Below are 27,907 nucleotides of genomic sequence, written 5' to 3' on the forward strand. Positions count from 1 at the left end.
CCCTAACCCTCAGTGTGGTGGTATTTGGAGCTGGGGCCTTTGGGAGGTAATTATGTTTAGATGAGGTCATGAGGGTGGAGGTCCCATGATGGAATTAGTGCCCATATATACCCATATATATACTGTTCTCTCCATGCACAGAAACCAAAGAAAGACCATGTGAGCACACAGTGAGAAGTCCGTAGTCTCAAGCCAGGAAGTGGGCCCTCACCAGGAACTAAATCTGTCACCTTACCTTGGACCTCTCAGCTTCCAGAACTGTGAGAAATTAAGCCGCCCAGTCTACAGTATTCTGTTACAGCAGCCTGAGCTGACTGAGACATGTGGCATTCTCCTTGTGTATGTGTCTGTCTCCAGATTCCTCCTTTTCATGAGGATACAGTCTTACTGGATTACGGCCCACTCTGGGATCTTGTTTTAACTTGCTTGCCTCTGTGAAGATCCTGTCCCAAACAAGGTCACATTCTGAGGTACTGGGAGTTAGGACATCAACATAGGAATTTTCAGGGGACACAGTTCAGCCCAGAACACTCTGTCATCATGTATGAATTACTTCAAATTTCCTCCAACAATTTTGAACTTTCTATAATTTTATTCACCCTTCCTACCTATAGAGGACATTTGGAATTTGTTTGCCCAATGAACACTGCCCATCCCTAATGGTTGCTGATATCCTTTTGGAGAATTACTTCTCCCCTATTGTGTGTGAGGTTCATTCAAATACACCATCTGCCTCTCTCAAAGCCAAAGCAGATGCTTCTCCCCATGGCCAATGCCAGCACGGTCTGGGGGAAGGGCCTGAGCACTAAGTTCATCTGACGGGAGCTCTGTCCACAAGCTTCAGACACAATGGCAGAAGTGACGATTGGGGGTGATGCATTGCAGCATCCGACTGATCCTGTTCTAGAACTCATGCAGTGATTCCGACTGCAGGCTGTATGGAACTCCACTGGTTTCCAGTGATTTCCAAGTCTGGTCCTCTAGGCTCCCGTCCCCTTCCCTACACCCTTCTTCCCCGACGGCCACCACGTCACAGCCTCACCCACTGTCTATTATAGAGAAAAGGGGAGAGGAAAGTTATGGGAATGTGAAGGAGGTAGAAATAATAAAAGAAAAAGAAGCAGGAACTGTGGAGAAGAAAAGAAGGACTGACAAGTTGAGGAAATTCAAGGGAGTAGAGAAATGTAGTCACACACGAGACAGAGTCTGAGCAAAATAAATTCAACAGCAACATCTGTGGCTGTGGTGTGACAGGCAAAAAATTCTTATTTATGATCTCCTCACAAGCTCCTTTCTAAGAAAGACGTATCCTAAAAATGCATCTTTGCTTTAGGAGTTCAGCTGATGCATCTGAGGAGGAGAAGCAAAATGGGTTAAATTACTCTGCCTGGACCAGGAAGGCAGGGTGGCTGGGAGGCTAGAGGAATCCCAAAGTTCTTTTTACTTAAGGAAACCTGAGTTTATTTCTGTTCTTTCCAAAATATAAGCCCTAAATAACATATAAATGAATACCATTGGTGGGGTAAACGTATATGGCAAGTTAAAGATGGCCACGAATCCTTCTATTCTTCTACTACATGTGAGGTCTCTTTCCTGCCCTGGCATCTGTCCTGGCCTGTGACTGCTTTGACCAATGGAGCGTGGCCCACATGAAGCGAGGTGCTTTTCAGGCTTGGCCTGTGAGACTGGTAGCTATGAGCTTGCTTTCCTGGAGCCCTGAGTAGCCATATAAGGAGCGTGACTTCCCTTCGACAATGGTGCTGTGAATTTTCCAAGCTATGTGGAAGACACCCTGGAGTGTAAGTCACCATGTGAAGAAAGAGAAAGGACAAGGAGCACCAAGACATGTGAGTAAAGAAGCCATCTTGGGAGTAAATACACCAGCCCCAGCCACTCTTATTGACCCTGTGTGGCTCAGAGACAAACTTCTTAAATTCCTGACCCATAAAATCATGAGCCAAATAAAATGATTGTCTTATAATAAAATGGTTGTTTTTAGCCACTAAGTTTTCTGGTATTTAGTTACATAGCAATAGGTAACCAGAAAAAGTAAAAGATTCTTGGGAAAAGAGGAAGGTGGGATGGGATGGGAGACCGTGACACTCTGACCCAAATTTTGGCATGGGAACAGAATAGCTGATGACATTCTGTTGCAGAACTCACATCCCCAGGATAAACCCCACTTAGTCATGATGTATTATCCTTTTTATATTTGTAGGGTATTTTGTAGGATTATATCTATAAGATCTAAAATATTGTTTAGAATATTTTGCATCTAGTTCATTAAGGATATTGGTCTATAGTTTTGTTTTCTTGTAATGTCTTTGTCTTATTTTAGTATCAGGTAATGCTGGCCTCATAAATTGAGCTAAGAAATATGTCCTCTTTTTCAATTTTATGGAAGACTGTATGTAGAATTGTTATTTATTCCATAAACACTTTGTAGAATTCACCAGTCAAGACATTTTTAACTACAATTGCAATTTCCTTAATAGATATAGGATTATTATATTTATCCATTTCTTCCAGAATGAGCTTTAGTAGTTTGTGTCTTTTAAGGAGTTACCTGATACATTGAAGTCATTGAAATTATTGGCATAAAGTTGTTCAGAATATCCCTTGTTATCCTTTTAATGTTTATATAGTCTGTATCGAAGTCACTGCTCTCATTCCTGTTCATGCTCTGGCCAGAGATTCATCAATTTTATTTGATCTTCTCAAATATTTGGCTTTACTGATTTTCTATTTCATTGAATTCCTCTCTGATCTTTGATATTTTCCTCCTACTTACTTTGAGTTTAATTTACTCTCTTGTTTCTAGTTTTTTATGGTCAGAGCTGAGGTCTTTGATTTCTGTGCTGTTAATTTCCCTTTAAATACTGTTACAGCATCATCCTCACAAATTTTGGCCTGTGGTGTTTTCATTTGCATTCAATTCAAGATACTTTCTTTTTTTTTGTTTTGTTTTTTTTTTTTTTTTGTTTGTTTGTTTATTTGTTTTTGAGACAGAGTCTCACTCTGTTGCCCAGGCTAGAGTGCCATGGCGTCAGCCTAGCTCACAGCAACCTCAAACTCCTGGGCTCAAGCAATCCTTCTGCCTCAGCCTCCCAAGTAGCTGGGACTACAGGCATGCACCACCATGCCTGGCTAATCTTTTCAATATATATTTTTAGTTTTCAAACTAATTTTTTTTCTATTTTTTTAGTAGAGACGGAGTCTTGCTCTTGCTCAGGCTGGTCTCGAACTCCTGAGCTCCAACGATCCACCTGCCTCAGCCTCCCAGAGTGCTAGGATTACAGGCATGAGCCTCCACACCTGGCTCAAGATACTTTCTAAGTTCTCTTTTTATTTCTTTTAGATTCCTTAGATCATTTAGCAGTGCGTTATTCAGTTTTCAAGTATCTTGGGGATTCTCCAGAGATTTTACTGTTATTGATATCTAATTTAATTCCATTGTGGTCAAAGAACATGCTTTGTGAGACCTGAATCCTTTTAAATTTATTGAGTCTTGTTTTATGGTACATGATATAGTCTACCTTCATAACTCCCTTGTGTACTTGAAAAGAATGTTATATGGAGTGTTCCATAAATATCGAACAGATCAAATTGAATAATGGTGTTGTTCAAGTCTTCTATGTCCTTACTGATTTTCTATCTAATTCTTCTATCGATTATTGAAAGAGGGGTATTGAAATCTCTAACTATAATTATGAATTTGTGTTTTTCTCCTGTCAGGTTTTGTATCATTTATTTCAGAGCTCTGTTATCAGGTGCATAAATGTTTAGAATTTAGAAATGTTAGAATTGTCATGTCCACTTGATAAATTGACACTTTTATTATTATGAAATGGTCTTTGTCATTGGTAATATTTTTGGCACTGAAATTTACTTTGTCTGATGTTAATGTAGCCATTTCAGTTTTCTCTTGACTAGTGTTGGCATGGTATATCTTTATCTTTTTACTTTTTACTGATTGTGTTTTTTAATTTAAAGTGCACTTCTTGTGAGCAACATATAATTGGGTGTTGCTTTTTTATTCAACCTGATAATCTCTGGCTTTTAATTATGGTATTTGGCCAATTAGACAATGTGATTATTAGTTTGATTACAATGAAGTCAATCATCTTGCTCTTTGTTTTCAGTTTGTCCCATCTGTTCTTTTTTTTCTGTTTTTCTGTTTTTCTGCCTTCTTTTGCGTTAATTGGATATGTTTTATGATTCCATTTTATCTGTTTCATTAGATAATGAAATGTTTTATTATTTTAGTGGTTACTTTGGGATTTATATTAGACACCTTTAACTCTTTGCAGCTTAATTTCAAATATTATTATGCCACTTCATGTGTAGAATGAGAACCTTATAAGACTATATTCCCATTTTTCCCTTCCTGGCCTTTATGCTATTATTGTCATAGATTTTTCTTCTACATATGTTAAAAACCCCACAAACTATTTCCAAGTCACATGGTCTCAGTTCAGACTGTCTGAGCCAAAATCTATTCTATTAATGTACATACTAAACTGTCTCAACAAAACAAACCAAGAAAACAAATAAAAATGAATAAGCAAAAACTTTGTGCTCAAATTTAAGCTTTGATGATCCTCAGCTATGAAAGGTTATGTGGTTAAACATAAGGTGGGATCCTGGCTAAAATGCAACACAATTTGGAAATTGAATTGCAGGTCATTATGGATTCTTGATGGTTTCAACAATGTGTATTCTAAAATAGCTGCTGGAATGAACGTGATAGATTTACAGAGTAATATTACTATAAACTATTTCTTCATGTGGAATGTATAACGCATAATGTAATACATAGCTTTGTGTTCTATTTATTAATAATTGATTATACATATGGTCCTTACAGTATACTAGGTATCATTCTAAGTGCTGTACAAATATTAATTTATTTAATATTACCTCATTGTTAAGTAGTCTATTTACAACAGGGCAGTGAGAATTGCTATATATGGCAATTCAGGAAATGTTTCACTTAAGAGTATAACCCATTTTGAGGATGGTATGCTTCCTGTTACATTATTTTGCTATGTTGGTTAGATCAGGAGTTACCAAGAAGGATTTAGTTTCCATCCCATGAGAATACTAAATTTCTTTCTCTCCTTAAAAAGAAAAACACTTTGTTTCTTATTATTTCAACAAGTTCTCAATCTTACTGTTTCAAATAGCCCCAATAAATTTTAGTTGTTACTGTTCATATCATTTTTATGATATGGCATCAGACTCTCAAATAAATCCTGACAGGAGCAGGGTTGAAATTCTTGGCACAATGCATCGTTTGTATAATCTACACCCCCTTAGAGATGTATAAGTCATACATTCCTGTGTAGAGGGATGGATGGAGTTCTCATGTGTTCCAGCTAAGGAACTCTGAGCACATCTGTGGCATGTCAGAGCCCTGGTTCAGGAGGAAAAGGCTACTTTAGGCGGTGGTCCCATGGCTGGGGGTGTAGACTCCAAACGATGGGAGTGGCACATCACTCTAAAAGGCCCAACAGACCAAAGGAGTGGGCCAATCCAGCTGTATCACCAGTGAAGCTCCCAGGCTCTCTGCATGGTGTGATGACTCACCACCTCCTCCTCACCATTAGAGTGGGACAGTCACACCATGCTCCCAGACAATGTGTTACAGAAGAGAAGAGAGAGAAAAGTGAAATCTAAAAAGGGGCCACGTGGCCCTGCTCATATGAAGAGTTGAATCTCGAGTAAACACTCAATAAAAATTAGTAAAATTATAGTTTTATAGATAATGATATGTGCTAAGGAGAAAATATAGCGGCAAGGGGATAGGAATGGTTCAGTTGGGGACTAGGGAGGTCAGGGGAGGCTCCCCTGAGGTGGTGACATTGAATGGATGCTGAAGGAGGTGAAGAAGCATGCCATATGGTCTCTTGGAGAAGAGCATTCCAGGCTGCAGGGGGCTGTGCTCAGCCTGCTGAGGAAGACTATGGAAGTCAATGTGAAAGGAGTAAGTGGGAAAGGGGCAGGGAGTGTTGTAGGAGCACAGGGTACATGGGAGCAGAGGGCAGGTCATGTGGAGACTTCAGGCCACTGGAAAGATGTTTGCTTCTCCTATAGATGGTGACAGTTGTGGAGAAAGTTAGTGAGAGAGGAGGAAAAGATCTGAGTTGGATTTTAAATGCATCATCCCAGCTGCCATGTTGTGACTAAACCTGTCATAGCAAGGATAGAAGCAAAAAGAGCATGTAGGAGGCTACTGCATGACCTCATCTGAGAAGTGATGGAGGCTTGGACCATGGTCAGGATCAGAGAAATTTGTTGGTACAGCGATGTTCTGAAGGTAAAGACAAGGTTTGCTGGTGGATTTGATGTGGCATGTGAGAGAAAGAGAAGAGTCAGGGTGACTTTGGACTCTCTAGCCTGAGTTATATTTACTGTGATGGAACAGATTGCAGGAAGAGCATGTTAGGGAAAAGGATCAGCAGGTATTTTTTTGACATTTCAAAATTTGATATGCTCCTCAAAATTCAAGTGGACATGTTGAGTATGTCATTGAACATATGACATTAGAATACAGGGCAGGGAATCCAGACTGGAGATATCCATTTGGGAGTGTCAGACTGCATACCACCACCGCAGGAAGAAGACATCCCAGCAGTTACAACTTGTGTTGGTGAGAGGATACAGAAAAGGAGATGGAAAAGGTGGCCATTGTGGTCAGAAGGAAACTAGGGGAGTGAGATGTTCAGAAGGCCAAGCAAAGGGGGGTTTCAAGGTGAGGGCCAAATGCTACTAATAAGTCAAATAAGATGAGGACTTAAAATTGATCCTTGGATTTAGAAACATGAAGGTCATTGAAGACCTTGTCAGGAACAGCTTGTGTGGAGAGATGGAGGTGAAATCCTGGTACAAGTGGTTCAAGGTCAGTGGAAATGCTGGAATAAGGACTGCTGAAGACGTTCTGCTCCAGAAAAGCAATGGGAAAACTGACAAAGTGGTCAGAATCAACTTTCTAAGAACTTTGGAAATTAACCAAAGGTTTGTAGCAATCCAGGGAGCATTTATGCAAATAAATAAATAAATAAATAAAAAGCAGCTGAGTCTCAGAACAGCAAACTTTGTGGTGCTTTAACATACCCTGTTCCCATTTCCATCTCTCCAGCTTCACAGATGCAGGATAACCAGCAGGCTGGCAGCCACCAGAAAGGGCAGGATGGAGGTGGCATTTCTGCAAAGTCTCCTTCCAAGATAACTGTAATCATTTGGCTTGCCTGGTGATTTCCTGGAAGATTCTACTTGAAAAGTCTTTGTTTGGCCTGATTCAGAGCTTGTCTAGTGAGAAAAGCCTTTTCTCAGAGGGAAATATTTAGAGTCAATTGTTTAACTTGACAGCTACATGGTTGGGAAAAACAATAGGCTAACAAGAAAGCTTAAAAGGAAAAGCTGAAAAATGTCTATAGGGGCTTCGAAAAGCTCTGGCATATTCCAGAGAATCTGCAAGGCCATGCTGGGTGCATCTCAGGAAAGACCCGAGGAAACTCTAAGCTCTCACCTCTGATTGGCCTTGAGGCTCTGTGTCAGCAGCAAGTGAAGGCAAAGGCAGCTTTGTCAACTCCCTGGCTCATTGTGGAAGGCATGCCCCCAACATGCACACACAGCCCCATGGATAAGATTGGGAGACTGACTGGTTCCAGGTCTTCAAGGGAATTTCTGTTCAATCATTAGCTGGCCACTAACCTAATCAAGCAGAGACTTCAGTGGGTCACACAACAAGAATACTGTTTTAGTCCATTTGGGCTGCAATAATTGAATACCATAGCCTGGTGGCTTATATACAACAGAAATGTATTTTGCATAGGTCTGGAGGCTGGGAAGTCCCAACTCATGGTACTGGCAGATCCAGTGTCTGGTGAGGGCTGCTTCCTGGCTCATTGACGGCTGTCTTCTTGCCATGTCCTCACATGCCAGAAGGACAGAGGGAGCTCTCTGTGGCCTCTTTTATAGGGGCACTGACCTCATTCATGAAGGCTCTGACCTCATGACCTACTCACCTCCCAAAGGCCTCACCTACTAATACCGTCACATTAGGTTTCAATATGTGAATTTGCGGGGGACATAAACCTTCAGTCTAGAGCAAATACAGCCTGAAGTAGCACATACAAGTTTTAAATCACACAACCATTAAAACAAGCAGCACCAAGGACAAGCCCTGGAAAGGGAGAAAATTCTGATTTTTAGAATTGCCATATTGTGTTATTTAAATGTCCAGTTTTAACAAAAAGTTAGGGAGCATTGAAAAAACAAGAAAATATGATGCACCCATGGGGGAAAAGCAATCAATAGAAAATGAGGATTACACCTACTAGATCAAAGACTTTAAATCAGCCGTTTTCAATATGTCCAAAGAACAAAGGAAACCATGTCTAAAGAAATAAAGGAAAGTATGAGAACAATGTCTTACTGAATAGAGAATGCCAATAAATACATATAACTTATAAAAAAGAAAATAGGTTCAAAAGAGTACACGAAGAGATAAATTGGAACAGAAAGGGCAACTCTTTCATTGTGCTAAAATTGAGCATAAAAATGGGGCAGTAGCTGACATGGGTGTGGGGTCAAAGAAGACTTTTTTAACAGGGAAGACATAACAACACATTTGATTGATGATCAGATTAATAAAAAAAATTGCAAATTGAAGTTGCAGGAGATAGCAAGGGGACAATCGTGTCAACGATCTTGAGCGGGTGAGAGCAGCTGAGCTTCAGTGACTTCTGCCTTGGTTAGGTGCGAGGACAGCACACTCATCTTAAGAAGAGGGAAACAGCCGCACTGGGAAAGTGCTGGACACATATTTTTCTCAGTGAAGTAAGAGGCAGGTTGCAGCTAAGAGTGGGGAGGCAGAATCCGTGTAGGGGGCTTGTGGAGAAAGGGTAGAGAGCAAGTCAATAGGGGAAAACTGTGGGGTTTCTGGCTAGTACTATGGGCCCAGTTGAGTCAGTGGTTAGTTACTTAAAATGAGACCAACAGCAAGGCTGGGCGATTTCCAGCCTGCTGTGGCACAATGTACCTGCACGGAGAGAAGGCTGACAGTGGATTTAACCAGGACTCCTCCCCTTGCAGCCAGAGTGGCTATTCTTCCTCTCAAACCCTGCTACCCCTCCCTGGGCCTAGAGGTGTCTGTCCTCCTTCCCTTTCATTGCTGCTTCCAGATCTTTCCCCGTCTAAAAACTCCACCCTTGAGTCTCAAGCCATAAGTCTCTTCTATCTGCTATCCCTCCTTGCTACAGTTACTTCTTAAGTTCCAGATCACCTCCTCCTCACCTAATCCTTGAAGATTTTAACTCCTGGCTTACTGTCACTTGCTCCTGTCTTAATTCTTGATTTTTTTTTTTTAAGAGACAGGGTCTTGCTCTGTTCTGTTGCCCAATCTTAGACTGAAAAGGCCTACCACGCCTCCAGGAGAATAAATAAAAATAAATTTATATTAGGAAACATTATAACAAAACTGTAAAATCTCAGGGGTAAAGAGAAAATCCTAAAATCTATCAGAGAGAAATGACAAGTTGCCTACGAAAGAATGGCCATCAGATTTACACCAATTTCTCATCAGCGAAATTGCCAGTGAACAATGGAATCACATATTCATAGTGATTAGGGCATGTGATTATGAACCTCAAATTCCATATCTAATGAGACCATCATGTAAAATAAGGAGAAAAGGAAGATATGTTTGTTGTTAGATTGTTAGATCCTCCCAAAAAGGCCTACCAAGAATATACTTTAGGAGGAAGAAGAGAAATGAGAGTCAAGAGTGGTGTGAAGCCAAGAAAGTAAGCAAATATGCCCGTAAATCTTAATAATTCCTTACCAAGTAATTGATTTTTAACAAACCAGTTAAAGAAATGGGCAAAGGACTTGAACAGACACTTCACCAAAGAGCATATGAGGTTGGCACACATAAACACATGCAAAGATGTTCAGCATTATTAGATGTTAGAGAAATACAGATTAGAACCACAATGAGATGCCACCACACACCTATTTGAGTGGATAAAATAAAAAATACTAACATATCCAGTAGTGATGAGAACATGGAGCAACTGGATCTCTCCTGCATTGCCGGTGGAAACGCAGAATGGCGCAGCCACTCAGGAAAACAGTTTGGCTACTTCTTACAAAATTGTACATAAACTTATCATATGGCTCAGTGATCCCAGTGCCAGGCATTTACCCAAGTAAATCAAAGACTTATGTTCCTAAACAAACCTGTACACAAATACTCATAGCAACTCCATTCATAATCTTCAAACATGGGAAACAACCCAAACATCTTTCAACAGGTTAATGAATAAACAAACTGTGGTACCTCCATAGAGTGGAATACTCTTCAGTGATAAAAGAAAAGGCACTATTAGTATGGTCACAACTGGGATGGATCTCAAAGGCATTGTGCTGAGTGAAAGAAGCCATTTCTTCACTCAGAAATGTATGATTCCATTTATATGACATTTTCAGCAAGGCACACTATATAGGTGGAGGATCAGAGCTTGCCAGGGATTGAAGGTAGGAGGGTGTCTGACCTGGAAGGGGCAGCACAGGGAGTTTCCAAGGTGATGGGACTGTTCTGAATCCTGACTGGAATGATGATCGCAGGAATCTACGCATGTGTTAAAATCCATAGAAATGTACTTCAAAATAATAAAAGTCTCTCTTACTGTATGGTAATTTAAAAATAAAATTCAAAAACATCTTAAGTACTGATTGTTAAACTAATAAAAAGACAAAATATTTTTTTCCCAAAAGCTAGAAATAAAATACCAGACAATACCATCTGGGATGGAGTAGCTCAGAGAAGAGTTAAAATATAGTGAATTTCTAGTCTTAATCAGAAGAAAAGACTACTTGGTAACCTCAGGCTTACATTTAAGCATGTATATTTTTTAAGGATAATCAATAAAAAATATAAATATAATGGATAATTTTCAAACAAGTGAAGGCAGTAAAAAATATTTTTAACTCAACAAGGAATAAAAAGGGGGAAATAGAACTAAAGAACATAATACAGAACATAATAAATTGGATGCTTAAAATAAATTGTTAAAAATAATTTCAGATATATAAAAATACCTATTAACAGATCAATTTTATCTACAAAGAAGTGGAGACAGTTGGATTGGATGTTAAAAATATAACAATATGGTGCATGACAGACACACATTAAATATGGGGGGGACACCAAAAGGACACTTAAAGCAAAACTGAAAGGTTGAAAATAAATGGACAAGGCAAATATTGTACTATAAAAACAAAGATGGAACAGTAATATTTATAGGATATAATTTAAGGTATAGAGCATAAAAATAGACACTTGGCTTGTTTTATACAATATCAACTAGGATTTCATGTGGCTGTAACAAAACCCAACAATGATGATTTCAACAAAAATAATTTATTTTAATAATATCGATAGTCCATTGCCAGGCAGGTCATGCTGCCAGCAATCTCCCAGTCTTCTTCTTTCTCTGTGTTCTGTCATCCTCATGGCTTTCCTGTGGTCCTAAAACGACTGCTTTACGTCTAGCTTTGCTCCTGCATGCCAGACAGGAAGAAGAGTAAGGAAATGCCATGATATACATGTGGCCACTCCTATATATAAGACAAACGAGAAATTATAAATTTTTAGCTGAGTACATTTCTAATCCAACCAAAATTGGGTATTTTTGCTAAGAAATAAGAGGAGACTGACTTATATGTGAGGTAAGTTACCATCATCAGTGTTTATCACACATAGTGCCAAACCAACTATATAGTCTAACTAGATAGAAATATCACAAACTTATATGTACCTAACAACATCACTGAGAAATGCAAAAAGCAAAACCTGACATGATTATAGGGACAAATTTACAAAATCACTATTACAGTGGGAATTTTTCAACAGTGTTTTTTAGACGCTGATAAATCAAGTGGGCAAAAACTAAGTCAAAACAAAGAAGATTTGAATCAGTGCTCCTCAAAGTTTGGTCTTTGTGCAAGTGTGCTGCAAGATTTGGAGTTTGTGCTGGAATTCCAGTCAACTGTGCCCCTGAGACCACTGTTCAATTCAGCTAGTAAATTTTTACAGCAAGACTTTCTTGATGAAGAAAGCTGGGCATTGATTTACATTTTAGCACAAGCTTCACGTCTTATCACAGACCTGGTAAAGTGTTCGTAGACCACCTACTTTGAGTAACATGGATTTAAATATCTTCGACCTAATAATAGATTAGGATTTTTTCCTAAGAGTTATTATATGCCAAGTACACAACTAATCCTGACAAAAACACAAGGGCATATGAATAGAGGAGTCACATTTGAACCCAGGTAAATTTTAAGGATTTTGCTGTTAAGCGCTCTAACAGCACAGCCCTCCAGCTCTGTTGTGGATAACGTATGTTACAGTCCCTGTCTTAGCCTCCATATAAACAGCACAGTGTCACACACTGTGTCTTCTGCCAGTGTATGTGCAAATCTGAGCTTGTGCAATTTACAGTGTTTATCAATGGAAAATGGTTAATTTTTTTATAAACTTGAAAATCACATTTCAATTTGATCTCATGTTAGTTTCATCAGTTAAAGCAAAGCCAATTTATGAAGTTTCTTTTCAGAAATTCCTGGCCCTAGAGTGGAGGAACAGAGATTTTCTTGTCTTGTGCTTGAGGGGGACCAGGCAAAGGTTTGGGTGAGATCTCAGCTGGTATTGTTCTTCTGTGGGGAATATTGAAGAATTCAGGGAAAACAGGACCTTAACATTCCACATACCATATCTGTGCTCAATTTTGTGCTTTCTGCTTCTTGTGAATTGAGAGTAGACATAAATATAAGAAAAATAAGGAAAAAACTTGGAATGATGGATTTTACTTGCCCTTGCCCTTTAGCCCAACTTCATTTCCTATTCCCCATAGGCAGACATGGTTAACAGCTTAAATTTGATCTTTAAAGTCCTTATTCTATGCAATTATACTATACAAGTTGAGCATGAACATGGGATTAATGTTTTTTTATTATTTTGCAAAATATCCTGTCATGGTTTCATTGCTCTATAACTTGCTTTTTTTTTTTATTTTTTACTTAAAAATATGTCTTGGAAATCTATCTGTGTCAGTATATATGGATCTATCTCACCCTTTTACACTGCTGTACATCTGTTTGTATCATAGTGTATATACATATGTATGTGTGTATATATAAATAGTTCATCCAGACATTGCCCTATTGATAGAGTTTTTTTTTTTTTTTTTTTTGAGACAGGATCTTGCTCTGTCACTCTGTCATCATAGTTCACTGCAACCTCAGACTCCTGGGCTCAAGCTACCCTCTTGCCTCAGCCTCCTGCGTAGCTGGAACTACAGGTGTGCACCATAACACATGGCTAATTTTTCTGTTTTTTGTAGAGATGAGGTCTTCCTTTTGCTCTGTCTGGTCTGGAACTCCTTTCCTCAAGCAATCCTCCCTACTCAGCCTCCCAAATTTCTGGGATTACAGGCATGAGCCACTGCCCCCAGTCACCAATTGATAGATATTTAGGTGACTTCTAATTTTTTGTTATGAAAAACAATACTATATATAGTAGCTAGTGTCCAAAGATGGCTCCCAGTAAAGTACAACTCCATGTTTTCAAGTCCTATGTAGTTCCCTTCCACACGGAATCTGGGCTGATGCTGTGACTCACTTTAACCAATGAAATGCAGGTGAATTTGGGGTTGTAACAGTTCCAGGCCTAAGCCTAAAAAATTCTGGCAGCTTTCACTTTTGTGGTCTTGGGAGCCAGCACCATGTAAGAAGTTCAATACCCTTCTTAAGAAAGAGGCCACATACAGAGGCCTTAGAGAAGGAGATGTCTCACACTTCCTCTGGAGACAAAGACCACATGGAGGAGCACTAGGGTGCCAGATATGTGAGTCAAGAACCCATCTTGGCTGTTTTAATGCAGTTGAGTACTGTAATTTAGTAGAAGAACCATCCAGCTGAGCTCAGTCAACCCACAGAATCTTGAGGGATAGTCATGAATTGTTTCAAGCTAACAAGGGTTTGGGTTTACTATGTGGCATTAGATAAGTGAAATCTTGCCATAAACATCCACACTACTTCCCTCCTTATACTCTGGATATACAGAGAACTAAATGGCTAGATCACTGTGTAGGCACATCAAGTCTTAATAAATTTTATGAGTTAAACTCCAAAATGGCTGTGTATCACTTTATATCCCCACCCACAATGATCAGGAGTATCAATTTCCCTTAAAATGCCTGTCAGTTCAAAAATGGGATTTCTAGCCTGGTGTAGTGGCACATGCCTGTAGTCCCAGCTACTTGGGAGGCTGAGGCAGGAGAATTGCTTGAGCTAAGGAGTTGGAAACCAGCTTGGGTAACAGCAAGACCCCAACTCATAAAAGAAAATAAGGAGTTTCTTTTTTTTTCTTTAATTTTTTTGAGACCCCTCCCTTTCAGAGATGGAGCCTCATTTCCCTCCTCTGGAGTGTTGGCTGGACTTAGTGATTTGCTTCCCTTTCTTTTTAATATGAAGGGGGGAAGTGAAGAGGTGGTTCAGTTTACATTTTTTTTGAGACAGAATCTCACTCTGTCACCCTGGGTAGAGTGCAGTGGCATCATCATAGCTCACTGCAACTCAAACTCCTGGGCTCAAGTGATCCTTCCACCTTGGCCTCTCAGAGTGCTAGGAGTACAGGTGTGAGCCACCGCGCCCGACCAAAAAAGGAGTTTCATTTCATTTTGCATTTCTCTGGTTACTAGTCAAATTAAGTATTTGTTGTTCATATATTTATGGCCACTTGTGTTGACTTTCCTGTTGGAGATGAGACAAACAGGCTTGTCCTCTGGGTTTCCCCTGCTCTTCTTTTCCAATTTCCCTCCTGGGGCTGCTCAGTATTTCAGCCTTCCAGTGGTTTGCAGCTGCTACCATCATTGGTATGCAACTCCCTGCAGCTGACAACTTCAAGGTACTTATATACCTGCCCTGGCAAAGCCATTCCCATGTCCATGACAACCCTATTGTCACAAGCTTAGGTGGGCATCATGTACACCCTGCCAAAGCTCCAATAAAAACAGAGGGAAGTTGCATGCAGCCTGAGCACACTTCTTTATGGGGTTATGAGAGAGGCAACATTGTGTAATAACGCTGCCAAGGACCTTCTGTTCTGTGATGGGAATTATAAACCTAAGTCTCTGTCTAACCATAACACTCCATCACCTGACATTTCCAAAGAGAAGTCCCAAAGAGAATCATCACATTATATTCACATCAAAGTATTAGGATGGCCTCATTTGCATGTTTGTAAGACTCAAGAAACCTTATGAGAGGTGTCACAGAGCAAGCATGTACACCAATCACAACTCGTGCCAGCACACCCAAGTTTGCTAAATATGAAGACTCCCACTCCCTCTGAAAGGCTACCTGTTCTTGCTTCACTTGCCTAAAGTTTGAAGATCCCATTTTTTAATGAATGCTCCAAGTGTCATTCTGATGAATGTTCTCAGAGTGGATTCTGTTTAGGTATGGCCTAGGCCACCCCAGAGGGTGAGAGCACCCATGTCTACCAGGCGATAAATGGACCATTACATGTTCCTGGAGATGAGGGAACCTTGACCTTCTTTCCTAGTGTGTGTGTGTGTGTGTGTGTGTGTGTGTGTGTGTATGTAGTCTGGTTGAGATAATTTTATGTTAGACAAATTTTTATGTTTGATAATTTTATAAAAGTAGTAGTTTGAAAGGGCTACTGCTGGTCTGTGTACATCCATTACTTTGTATTAGTTTCTTAGTGCAGCATAATACAGTACCACAAAACTGCATGGTTGATACAGCAGAAATCTATTGTTTCACAGTTCTGGAAGTTGTTGGCAAGGTCCTGTTCCCTCTGAAAGTGCTAGGGAAGGACCTGTTCCAGGCCTCTCCTCCAGCTTCTGGTGGTTCCTTGGCTTATGGCACTACAACTCCAATCTCCACACGGTGCTCTCCCTATCTGTGCTTTCTCCCTCTCTACGTCTGTCTCACCCTCCAAATCTCCCCATTTTATAAAGAAACCAGTCAAATTAGATTAGGGCTCACTCTAGTGACCTTGTCCTAACTTGACTGCATCTGCAAAGACTATTTGCAAAAAAGGTCACATTCACAGGTATTGGGTTTCCATAAAACATATTAAAACCAGTGGAGTGGATACAAGACAACTCACTGTAGGTCCCAGGCTTCCAGTAGCTTTCACTAGTGGAGCCATAATTTTCTATATATTTCAGAGATTGTGTTATTAAGAGAGCAGCTGAATGTCTAAGCATTGTCTAATAAAACTGGTGATTGTTAATCCATAGTGAATAGAGATTTAACATGTGCTTTTGAGACTGAAAAATAAATTACTATTATTATTATTATTTTTTTTTTTTTTGAGACAGAGTCTCACTTTGTTGCCTGGGCTAGAGTGAGTGCCGTGGCGTCAGACTAGCTCACAGCAACCTCAAACTCCTGGGCTTAAGCGATCCTACTGCCTCAGCCTCCCAAATAACTGGGACTACAGGCATGTGCCACCATGCCCAGCTAATTTTTTCTATATATATTTTTAGTTGGCCAGATAATTTCTTTCTATTTTTAGTAGAGACGAGGTCTCGTTCTTGCTCAGGCTGGTCTTGAACTCCTGACCTCAAGCGATCCACCCACCTCAGCCTCCCATAGTGTTAGGATTATAGGCGTGAGCCACTGCGCCCGGCCATATTTTAAAAGGGAATTTTAGAAGATATTATTGGCATGAAATCTTGTTGACCTAAAGTTTTAGTGACGTTAATATTTTAATCCAACAATCCTATAGTAGTAACCATGGTGATATAAATACATCTTGGTTTTATTGTTTATTTTTACTTATAACTACACTATTAGGAGAAACCTTCTGACCACATGTGTGGTATGATGGGAAATATATAACTGGTCTTTGTGCCCACTTGGCTCAGAGCCCTAAAACTTTTGGAAGTTCCTGAGTCATAGAGTGTTGATAACGAGCCCTTTTAGAACGAACCTGAGTTTATGCTAATAAGATGGCTGGTGGCTGGGGGCATCTAGATGGCTTCAGGTTAGGGTCTGGTCTCCAGAAAGACCAAACCTTGGCTACAGGGTTGGAACTTTCATCCCCACTCCATGATCTCTGTGGAGGGGAGAGGAGATGGAAATTGAGTTCAATCACCAATTGCCAATGATTTAATCATTTGTACCTATATGATGAAACCTTCATAAAACCCCTAAACTATGGTGTTTGAAGAGCTTCCAAACTGGCAAACTCATCAAGGTGCAGGGAGGGTGGCGTGGAGAGGGCATGGAAGCTCCATGCCTCTTAACTCCAAAACTTGCCCCATGCATCTTTCCTATTTGGCTGTTCCTGAGTTGTATCCTTTTTAATAAATGTAATCATAAGTAAGGTGTGCTCCTGAATTCTGCTAATTGTTCTAGCAAATAATTGAATCGAGGCAAAGGTTGTAGGAACCCCAGAATTTGCAGAAAGTCGGAGATGCAGGTAACCTGGGAATGAAATACTTGCAATGGCATTCAAAGTGGGGGCAATCTTGTGGGACTGAGCCCTTAAACCTGTTGAGTCTGCTCCTCACCTTGGGTAGTTAGTGTGAGAATAAAATTAAATTGTGGAACACCCAGTTGGTTTTTGGAGAATCAGAGAATTGGTGTTGGCAAAGACATCACACATTTGGTGTCAGGGAAGGAAAAAAAACCTCTCAACATACTTAAGGAGATTAAGACTAGAGCTTCAACTAGCAGTGGGCTTCCCTTAGATACTACCTGCTGGGTGGGGTCACCTTCCTACCAAATGACTGAGGAACTACAAAGAGAAGTACAATTTCCTGCCAGCCTCCTCTGCTGCCACCATTTCTTAACAAGAAAATTCGAAATTTGAAATAAAGTTTTCTTTTTATAATGACTATTGCACCCAAGCTTTGTGAGCTATTGGTGAAAACTGGAATCCTGTTTTATTATTCCTGAATCTGAATTTTTGGAGACAAGAAAGCCTAGGCAGCTGAAATCGCTGTATGTAGGAATAAATGGCTCAAGAGAAAATATGCTTTACAAAAACACTGTGGTTCTGGATGCATGTGTAATTTGATGATGAACCTACAAAAAGGTTATTCAGTCAAGTGGGAAACAGCCTGCATTATTTGATAAAGATTTGCTGTGATTACAGAAAGGCAGCAGACTAGGAAACGAAGCATTTATTTTAAATCAGATTTCAACACATCAGCTTTTTCTGCCTTCCACCCTCCCTCCCTTTCTTTTAGCCACAAATACGCTGCTGGCACCGCTCAGGCCTTGTTGGGGATGCCTTGCGGAACTTCAGGTCAGTAGGGAAAACAGACCCCCTCAAGTGAGCTCGTAGAGCTCAGGTACGCGTGTAACTGTGACGGAGCCCGGGCTGCTGCGGGGTGAGGACGGCAGGGAAGACACCCAGGGAAAGCAACATCCAAAGGGATGAGTCAAAGTGCCTGGAGTGAAGGAAGCGAGGGAAAGCATTCTGCAGGAAGAAACAACCACTTGCAAAAAGGCCGGTGGTGGAAGGTAGCTCAATGCCTTTCGTGCTTTTGGGGAAATAAAAGCAGAAAGCAAGAACACAGTAGACGGAGCGAGGCTGGACGGGAAGGTGGGCGTCCGATCCTCAGGTATATGTTGCAGACGTCAGGCTTTCCTCCAGCAACGGCAGCGAGCCGTTTGGCAGAGGCATCTAACCCAGAGCGCTGGATTTGAAAAGATCTTCCCGTATCCGTATGAAGGGAAGAGTGGAGCTGGTGGAAGGTCCCGATGGGGAGAGCAGTTCGGGGGGCTCTTGTCCATGCAGAAGGTGAAAGTACCCTGGGCTGGGGCGGTGGTGGCGGAGACAGAGGGCAGCAGGCGGTAGAACCAAGAGGCCTTGGGGACGCGCTGGACGCGGGAGAGGCAGGGGCTAAGAAGGGGTCGGTGTCTGTCCTGCGGGACTACACGGACGACCGGCCCTCGAATGCATGAGGGAACGCAGGAAAAAGACGAGGTCTGAGGCAGGATTTGGGGTGAGTTCGTGATCTGGATAACTCGAGTTTGAGGTGCCATCGGGTCAGCCACGTGGAAATGCCAAGGAGACAGTTGAAAATACGGGTCTGGCGGGCTGGGGAGCTGCCCGGTCGGAGGCACACACCGAGGGGTTGCAGGTGGTGGCCGCGGAAGCAGTGAGCTTGGAAGAGACTTCCCGCTGAGAGAGTGTGGAGACAAGGCGATGGCTGAGGACCAAACCCAGCGTAATTGCCAAGTGGAATAGCCTGGGTAGAGAGGAAAAACAAGGAGGAACATGAAGAAATGGAAGTAAAACCAGGAGCACTTGATGTCATACATGCCAAGGGAAAATGTGTTTGAGGAGGGAATGCTGTAGGACGAAATGCTGCAGAGGCTAAGTGAGAGAACAATATCCCTTGCGTTCGCTAGTCTGGGGTCCTCACTGACCACAGCAAGCTGTTTATGTGGATGCACGAGGGCCACACTGGCAAGAAGTGTGGAATGAGGAAATGGAGCCATCTTGTTTGACAAGTTTGGCTATTTACTTGTTTGCGCTTGGATTTTTGCAGAGCTTGCTGCTAGTAGGGCAGAAGGGTACGATTCAGCTGGGGATTTTCCTAACCGAAAAGGTAAAGAACAAGTAAAAATCCCACTGCAGGGTCTGCACGAATTTCCTACAGGACAGATGGGCAAAAAGGTCCTGAACTGCACTTGTCTACTTTCTCCATGAATGCCATACAGTTTGGTAGGCATCAAATGCTCCATATTCTTGCAGAACTCTTAAAACTCAAAAACAAGAAGACATCCAAACCAATGAAAAAAATCAGTAAAAATTTGAATAGATATTTCACAAAATAAGGTATACAAATGGCCAAAAACATGAGAGAAGATATACAACATGATTACTCATCAGGAAAATGCCAATTAAACCACACACCACTGTAACTACCCAGGTCTCAGGGCTGTTTCTCAGATATCCTGGGATGCCTCTGGCCTTGAAGCCTTCACCCTGGCTCTTAACTCCACCTAGAACGTTCTTCCCCAGATATCTGCCTGGCCTCTTACAGCCTGTAAGGGGTGCCTGGCTTCTTCCTGTGACTCTTGCTAGTATAAACCATGCTCATTTTCTCTCCCTCTTGCTTGTGCCAATCCTGAGGATCAGCATGGTTGTCTCCCAGGTAGGTGGTTGGGTAGTCAGCCTCTAGTGATTCCTATCTCCTGGTACACACACCTCTGTCTAGTTCCCTCCTACAATGAAGAGCGCCCACCTGTGTAACCAACTAGATCCTGCAGAAATGATGGTGTGTGACTTCCAAGGCTACGTTGTAAAGACATGTGGTTTCTACCTGGCTTTCTTTTGGTGGAAGCTAGCAGCCATATTGTGAGGATGCTCAAGAAGACCACGTGGCTAGAAACTGTGGCTTCCTGCCCATACCCAGCACATTATCACGCATGTGAGTAATCTGCCTTGTGAGAGTCCTCCAGTCCCTGTCAAGCCTTCAGGTGATGGAAGCCCTGGTTGACATTTGACTGCAACCTCCTAGGAGACCCTGAGCCAATACCGTCTAGCTAAGCCTCTCCTGAACTCTTGGCCCACAGAAATAATAAATGTTTACTGTTTTTAGCTGTTGAATTTGAGGGTGCTCTGTTATGCAGCAATTGATAACTAACGTAGTTGGGAAGGAGTATGTAGTTCCAATTTGGCCTTGGATCTAAGCCATATTCTGCTACCCACTGAGAAAGCTTTATTTTGACCCATCCAATTTAACTTATTGTGTTTATCCTTCAGTTTTGTACCTGTAGGAAGTGGAGGAAGTGGGAGTGGGAGAGAGGTAGGGGCATGCAGGAAGGAATTATTGACAGGGAAATTTTGGGGAAAAACAAATACCAAAAAGATAAGCTTTAAAAGGGTTTAAGGAATCATGTGTGATATAACTCACATTTCTGACCCCACCCAAGAAACTGTCAGCAAAAATATATGTTGCTGTTTAAAACTTGAGTCAGGTTTATGGGCCCCAGTTGTGTGAAAATAGCATACAGATGAGGGGCTGAAGCACGATTACGTCATTTTTATGAAAGTCACACAAGAATCAATGGCAAAGCTGCTGATGAAATGGTCCTGGAACTACATACAACCTCAAGCCATGTGAAGTGAAAAGCAAATGTGCTGGGACCACTTTCTCTGAGATGCACAGCACCAGGGACAGGACAAGGCCTTGCCGAGTGACCGATTTTCCAGGGTAGGGCTCATAGGACCCTTCTCTGCAGCCCTTGTCTGATTTTCCCTAGGTCCAGAAGGAACTAAGAGCTTCAAGACTAACTCTTATAACCTTACTTTAAAGGCATATTTAAGGGCCCCCAAGGGAAGGTAAAAGGAGGAAAAACCCAAAGATAAAACACCTGGCAGTCCTCAAAAAACCTTGGGGAGAGCAGCCCCCAATTCACACGAGCACCAGCTGGGCAGAAGGATGGCCCGAGCCTGGGGCTTGGGGTCCTGGAAGTTTGATGATGATATTATCATCCAGTCCAGGAGGGGTGGGATCTTCTCCGGTGTTTCCACCAGCCCCCGGCCAGCCACAGTCATAGTCCTTCCAACATGTGTTAGGAAGGAGAACTGTGTGAGATGTTCCCCAAACTGGACAGAGACAGTAGCAGGCCTAAATAATTTTAACAGGGATAATGGGCCAGGGCTGGCTCAACCATTTGTCTGTAGACTATCCAAGAGAACTTTTATTTCCTGCCTGAAGTGGGTGGAGGCAATTGTAGGGCACAGGCTCAGAGGCCTCCAGGTCTGGCACCCAAGGACAGGGCTCTCCCTAATTCACTCCAATTAAGAGAATGGTGCTCCAGCAAAAACACCAAACAAGGTGCTTGATAATCAGTTGAAAGATAAACCTCACAAACAACTGAGATGCTGCAGAATCCAAATCCTTTCTCTGAGGGAGAAAAAACAAAGAAAATTCCTCAGTTACAAACAAGAGGGTGGGGTCTTACAGATCCAGACCTTTGCATGTGCTCTAAGCAAAACCAAGAATAAGCAAAGAAAATATGCTATTTGAGTTGTGTTCAAAATGTCTTTTACAAGTGAAGCAAATTACTTCTGCATGTTCTGGGGCTCTGCAGAGAACAAATAGTGTTCTGTCTTTAATGGGTAAAATTACACAATTTGCCTTTAACAGTAAAACAAAAGCAGAGGTGGCTTCAGATAGCATCGTGCTCCTGAGGGGTCCCTCCACACAGCTCCAGTCCCAGCAGCTTCTGAGCATTTTGGAGGGACGCGGTTGTCCCCACTGGCCTAGGAGGGCCCTGGCCCTTCATTGAAGCGACCTGTTTCTTTTCTTGAACATTTCCTTTGCTTGAGCCATCGCTTCTTCTCTTCCTCCCTCGCCGCTGGTCTCTAGGACTAGGTGGCTCTCTGACTTGCTAAGGGAAGGTCGCCAGGAGTTACTGATTTGTGACCCAGGCCCCCGGGTGTCCCGCCCCCGCAAAGTTGGGGGGCAACTGCTGCGTGGGCAACCCCAGTGAGACCAGGCTGGACGCCTCCAAGGCACCACCTTTGTGTTTTAGCGTCCCGAGGCGCAGGCCTGAGGGTGGACGCGGGAGGACAGTCGGAGACCCACTGGCGGCCCCGGCTCCCTGCTTCCTGCGCGCCCCGCCTGTCTCCCGCGCGTCCCCCCGGTAGGGGGCGCCGGCGCCGGCCTCGCTCTGCTCATCGGGGCGGGCGAGCTGGGGACCCTGCCTCCAGCACGCCCGCCCGCGGTCCGCCCCCTGCGCTCGTCCCGGCGGCCGGCGGGACGCCAGCGCCCGCGCCCAGGACCTCCCCAGCCAGCTCGCGCCGCAGCCAGGGCCGGGCGGCGCATCCAGGCCGCAGAGGAGGACGGCGAGATCCTGGAAGGGGACCAACTTGCGACGCGCCGTGGAGAAAGAGGAGCTGTCGCACGGCAGAAAGGGGTGGTGGCGCCCAGCTCCGCGACCCAGCCCGAAACTCGAAGGCCGAGCTTGGCAGGCGGAGGGTGGCGGCCCTCCGGCCCCCGGCATGGCCCAGGGCTCGACGCTACCGCGGCGGGCACCACTGTGCTCCCCAGCCGTCTGGGTGGCCGCCACGCTCCTGCTCTCAGTGCCCCGGACCTCAGGTAGGACCCGACTTGCTGCCCCGTGCGACGGCGGTGGGTTCGGGGCTAGCGCGGCCGGCCCTTCCCTGCCACTTTGCTCCCGGCCGCCGCGCCGGCGCCCGTGCTTCTGAGCGAGGGGCGCCTTCAGGGCCGTCCGCACCACCTCGGCGCCAGCCTCGGCCCGGTGCCCTGGCCCGCGCCCGGGCCGCCGGGGCTGGTTCCAATAAGCCGCGCTCTGTGGACGCCGAAGTGTTTCCAGAGGCCGAGGGCGGCGGGCGGCGGCGGGCGGCGGGGAGCCTCTTGCCAGGGCTTTCCGAGGGTCCTGAGGAAGCGAGTGAGTGCGCGCCGGGGCCCCGGAACTGTGTCGGCAGACGTACCCCGTGGGTCTCGGCGCCGGGACTCGGTCTTGCTCCCCGAGGTTACCCGCGTAGGGCACATGGCCCCCGTACCCGGGTCTGTCCCGGAGGCCCCACAACCCAGGGCGGGTTGATGCCCGGCGGGAGCCGCCTTCGCGCTCGCCCACAGTCCCGGGTCCTGACTACCCCGCATGCCACAGGGCCTGTTGATTGAGACGGGCTCTCCGGCGTCCCTTTTGTTAGCCCCGTCAGTTCTCTGTCCCATTTGCCCCTAAGCCTCCCCTATTCCCCACCGCCCTGGGGTGGCGTAAGCGGTGTTTCCCGAGACTGGGATCCGGGTCCTTGGGCGGCAGGGGCCCGTCCGCTTTCCGGCACACGCCGGGAGCCCAGGACTTGTAGGAGGTGTGCGGCGGGAGGGGCGGGGCCTGGCTTTCAGGGGGCTTTTCCTCGAGGGGCACCCACTGTCCCCGGGGAACCCTGCGCGGGCTCGGCCGCCTAGACCCGGAGCGCAGAGGAACTGCGGGGAGGTGCAGAGGGAACGCTGGGGGGACGTGCCACGGATGCCTAGGGGAGACGGCGCGCCCGCGGCTGGATTCGGGCACCCTGCAGCGTGGGAGACTGCGGCTGGGGCCTCCGGGCCCTGGGGCGTTGGAGACCGAGGAGGTTCGCCCCAAGTCCCAGAAAAGCATGTGAGACGCTCCTTACACGTAATGGGGCTTCAGTATCCCCTCCCCTGCATTCCTGCAGGCAAGTGAGAGTCTGGACAGACGCAGGCAGGAGGGACGCTCAGCTACCCGCGTCCTGCGCGCTCCAGGCGTCCAGGCCTGCAGACCTAGCCGGCCTGGTAGGCGTGAGTCAGAAATGCTGAACGGCCGTTTGTGGGGGACGTTTTGGTTTAAGCAGATGCTGATTACGTCAGACAGTTCTTATTACTTGATTTGGGAAGAAAGTTTGCATTTACATCGCTCTTCGTTAAAGCATAAACTGCTCAAAGTGCACGATGAAATAAGTAAACTACATTTTAAGTGTTCATCACTAACGACTTCTCTGTCTCTTTCTGCACGCCCCAAGAATCTCCCTCCGCCTTAAGAGAGTCTGGAGGTCCCTTTGCCTGGGGTGGGGGATGGGGGTGGGGGTGGGGGTAGGAGGGAGGTTCTACACGTTGCCTCGACGTGTGGTTGCTCCGCCTTTGCTGGTGGCCACCCTGCGGGTAATTGCCCTGCAAAAACTCAGGCCAGCAAACCGCGTGGCTCCAGGGCGACCTTGCCTGCATGTGAGGAGGCGCCGCGGTGAGGGATTTGAGATGGGTGATGAGAAAGGACGGCGGCCCAATGCTTATGTGAAGGTTGTAACAAGAACAGGAAAGTTGCTTGCGTTTTGGGTGGAGTGTTTAAACATTGCCATCTTTTCCAAAGTAAGAAAGGTGTGATGAACAAAGCAATGCAATCCGGGGTCATTTTCTTCAATTTTTGAATAGTAATACTCTCATAGGGGAGGGAGTAGAATATAATTCTCTTCCTTCTGTACTGCTAACTGAAAATCAAAGAATATGATAACATATTCAAAATATGAATAAAATTGTATGATTACAGGAGATTTGGGTGTTTGGAATATTTTCTGCTGTGAAGAGGAGTCTCGGTAATTTGAGTATGTTTTATATGCGAAATAGTTTACTATGTAAAAACATCAAAAGGTTATTCTAAAAGGATTTACTCCACTCTTTTATAGAAGGACTGTTCCCTGTAAGGACAAATACCTGACTGGGACTGTGTACCCCTCAAGGCAGGATTGGCTGGGAGGGAGGGAGCTGAGGGTCCTCCCTCCCCCGTTGTGTCAGTGTAGTATTTACTTCTGGGCCAGATCCCTGGAGTGATGGTCATAATAAATAATGATAGTGATATAGAAGAAAATAAATGAAAACATCTTGAATAAGAAGACTTTGTGGAAAAAGAAAAGTTTGTGTATATGTAGTAAGGCAACATATTTTTCTTATTATGGCTGTGTACCAAGCAAAGAACTACACATTTGAAACTTTCCAGTATTTAATTATGAGATCAAGCTTAATCCTCACATCCACTTGATAAAGAATGTCACCCTGAAAATCTGAACATCATGGACCCTATGTGACACTTGGGGGCTCTGGTAGGTGAGGCAGAACTTTTAATTAGTAAAGCAAATCATAGTTAGAAAACTGACAAGAATTCTGCTTAATATTTGTGTGCAGAAAGCAGCATGGGTTTAAAATGTGCATTTTCCAGAGGTAGTTTTTGGTGACAGTGGTCTGCAGATTTATGAGGCGATGTGAAATGACATTTCATTTTTATCATGAAATCATTTTTCTATTGTTGATCAGAAGTGCAGCTGTAATTGGTGCTTGTAGATGCTTCGCGTGGTTTGTGGAATCACTTGTTGCCCCTTAAACGTTTAGCCTGGATCTAACCTCAGAGACTTTTTAAGTCTGGCAGAGTCTGAATTTTACACCACTCTTTTCTTTGGAAGCTCTTTTTCTGAAGTCAGTGGAATAGAAATGCAGGAGTGAGAACAGCTCATCTGACAGGTAGGGAAGATTAATCCTCTTTAGAAAGGTTTCAGCTGGAAAACTGGCTCTGCTTTAAAATGCATTCCAAGGGAGGCCAGGATGGGAAAAGTTATCATTGTCATTGAAATAGGAACTGGGTGTGAAGGGCTTGGGCTCCCTAATCTGCAGGACCTGGCCAGTCTGAGGAAGTGCTAGAAATTTGGGTGCCTTTGTAAGTCTTTTCCCTTGGAGAGTTCTAATTATGTAATTACAAGTTGTATTCAAGGAAAAGAAAGAGCACTACTAAGTGTTATCCCCACCCGAGGTTTGTAACTGTCTTCAAAAATGTTTGTTGACAATAGAGGCCTTTTGGTGTTTATCTGGTCCATTTCCTGGGACATCCCCCCCACTCCCATCGGCATCTAGTGGTTTTCCTGTGGCAAAGGGCTGCACTGCTCAGCTTTGGGTTTTCATTGCTGTGCCTCACTGGGGGCTCCTCAGGGCTGGCTCTTCCTTGCACTGAACTGACTGTGACTCTGTTCTTTGTAAAGAACGTTGTCATGAGGATATTTCCTTCTTTGGGAACCCTGCAGTGACTGCCAAATGGACCCCATGAATACCAAGCATGAATGGATTTAAAACAAAGAAACTAGGGTGCTTTGCTTTGTAGAGGAAGCATTGCCGGTTAGGTGTGGATTTTTACTGGTTGTACCCCAGCGGCAAGGCAATAGCAGTTTCATGAGAAGACGGGCTGAAAGGACTGGGTTTCATGAGAAGACTGGCTGAAAGGACTGGCGTTGAAAACATTGCTTCAGGGTGCCCCTCTGGGCTCTCTGGGTTTGCACTGTTACTTGGTACCACTGCTTCACTGTTAGGATTTCAGTGGGTAGTGTGGGCTTCTTGAGTTTTGAAGTAAAAATCTAAGCAACAAGAGGAGCTCTGGCCCGTTAATTATGCTGCAACTGGCTGGGGTTTTGTACCAGCCATCTTTTTCTAACATGTATTTATTTGGTTTTGTAGAGGAGCTTGCCAGGTTGGAAATGAGGGCGGGACAGCTCTGCTTGCATGTGCAGTTGTCATAAAATATGTCTGGGGTGTAATCTGTTCAAAATCATATTAACAGAGAGGCCAAGGAATTGTTGAACAATGTTGGGAATTTTCATAAAGCTTTTCAAAAATAGGGAATTGTGTTGGTGTGGTTTGCACCATTTATGGGATTTCTGGGAGTGTTTTCTTTTAAGTTCTATCTCTGAAAGAACCAAAAAAACAAAAGTCAAAGGGAAGGAAATAATTACAGAAAAATTTAGCCTAATTTGACTTAGTAGCTTGTCCTCTAGAAAGTCTTAAGTTCCATTGGGAAGTGGTGTGTGTGTCTTTAATTGTTTCTGGAATGAGCTTCAGTGAGCACTTTGTCACTTTGGAGATGTTATCAGGGGAGAATGTGGCTGCTGTTAAGTCTTCGGCTGAGTGGGGGAGGGTTCCCCCAGTCCCAAATGCTCACAGCCTAATGGTTTCCACACCCTCCTGGAGGGGTGGTTAACACAATGTGCAGTTAAACTGCAGAAACATTTTGGCCTGAACTCCTCATTGTAGGCTTGTGCCATGGAATATAGCAGCCACTAGGTACAGGCAGCTATTTAAGTTAAAATTAATTAAAATGAAAAGAAATTAAAAATTCAGTTCCTCCACCTCACTGGCTTAATTTCAGGTGTAAGTAGCCAGTTATGGCTCTGCAAAAAAAACATCTTTGAGATTTTGGTAGGGATTGCATTGAATTTATAGATTGCTTTGAGTGGTATTAGCATCTCAATGGTATTAAGTCTTCCAGTCCATAAATAGAGGATGTCTTTCCATTTATTTAGATCTTCTTTAATTTCTTT

This window comes from Eulemur rufifrons, chromosome 7 (assembly GCF_041146395.1).
Source record: "Eulemur rufifrons isolate Redbay chromosome 7, OSU_ERuf_1, whole genome shotgun sequence".
Classification (NCBI taxonomy): domain Eukaryota; kingdom Metazoa; phylum Chordata; class Mammalia; order Primates; family Lemuridae; genus Eulemur; species Eulemur rufifrons.